The sequence below is a fragment of the Laccaria bicolor genome, genomic scaffold (assembly GCF_000143565.1).
Source record: "Laccaria bicolor S238N-H82 LACBIscaffold_58 genomic scaffold, whole genome shotgun sequence".
Classification (NCBI taxonomy): Eukaryota; Fungi; Basidiomycota; class Agaricomycetes; order Agaricales; family Hydnangiaceae; genus Laccaria; species Laccaria bicolor.
The window spans coordinates 266,882-268,250 of record NW_001889929.1 but is presented as its reverse complement, the minus strand read 5'-3'; positions in this window follow the sequence as shown (position 1 = coordinate 268,250).

Sequence of the window (1,369 nt, the reverse complement as noted above, 5' to 3'; positions counted from 1 at the left end):
AACCGTACAGACCACTGCACCCTCTCCCTATACCAGACCAATGCTGTGACTCCATGGTGATCAATTTCATTGGCCCTCTACCAGAAGATGATGGGAAAAACTGTATCGTCACATTCACCGATCACCTAGGCAGTAACATTCAACTCATTCCCACTTGGATGGACATTACTGCAGAAGATCTGGCCTTCATTTTCTTCAATAAGTGGTACTGCGAGAACAGCCTACCCACTGACATCATTTCCGACAGGGATAAATTGTTCACATCTAGGTTTTGGAAGGTGCTACACAAGCTGACTGGTGTGGAGCTGAAACTGTCAACTGCCTATCATCCGGAAACTGATGGTGCAAGTGAAAGAACGAACAAAACTGTCAATCAAGCATTGAGGTACCATGTTGAGCGAAACCAATTGGGATGGGCTTGTGCTCTACCTAGAGTTAGATTTCACATGATGAATACAATTAACAAGTCCACTGGATTCACACCTTTCCAACTCTGTTTCAGTCAAAGTCCATGGGTTATTCTACCATTGTTACCTGCTAAATCATCAGCAATGGTTGCTGATATCAATGCATGGCATGTCATTCATCAACTAGAAACTGATGTTTTCGAAGTGCAGGATAACCTCCTGAAGCTAAGATTTCACAATCAGTTCAAGCGAATAAACATTGCATGCTGAAATTTCCATTCACAATAGGTTCTTGAGTCCGTCTCTCCACTCTTCATTAACACAATGAATACAAAGTGAAAGATGAGAAGAGAGTAGCTAAGTTTATGCTGCGATATGATGGACCATATACAGTTACTGACATTGACAAGGAACACTCGACAGTAACCTTGGATTTACCAAATTCTCCAAACATCTGCCCCACCTTCCACACTTCCAAAGTCCTTCCTTACATTGAATCCAACACTACCCTATTCCCCTCGCATCACTTTGAAGAGCTTGACCCAATAATAACTGAAGATGGCAAACAGGAATACTATATCAAACACATTCTCAATGTGCACAGACATGGCTGTGGTTACCAATACCTTGTTCATTGGTGCGGCTATGGACAGGAACATGACCGATGGTTACCTGGTTCTGAAATTCAAGATTGCAAAGCCTTGGATGCCTGGCTGGCCTCTCAAAAAGGATCTCCTTCTTCTTAGGTAGATTTTTTTTTCATCTTTGCCAGCCAGTAGCTTTTTCCCACAGGATTTTGACGCACCCAGCATTCAGATTATACTTACCTTTCATTTACTAACACAGGACTTTCTATTTTTTTTTAATCCTTGCTTTTTTCAGATTGGGGGAGGGTGTAATCCTAGGATTACTACTTCGGGCTTTGTTTGGCATCAGCTTCCACTATATTTGGCTCGCATACT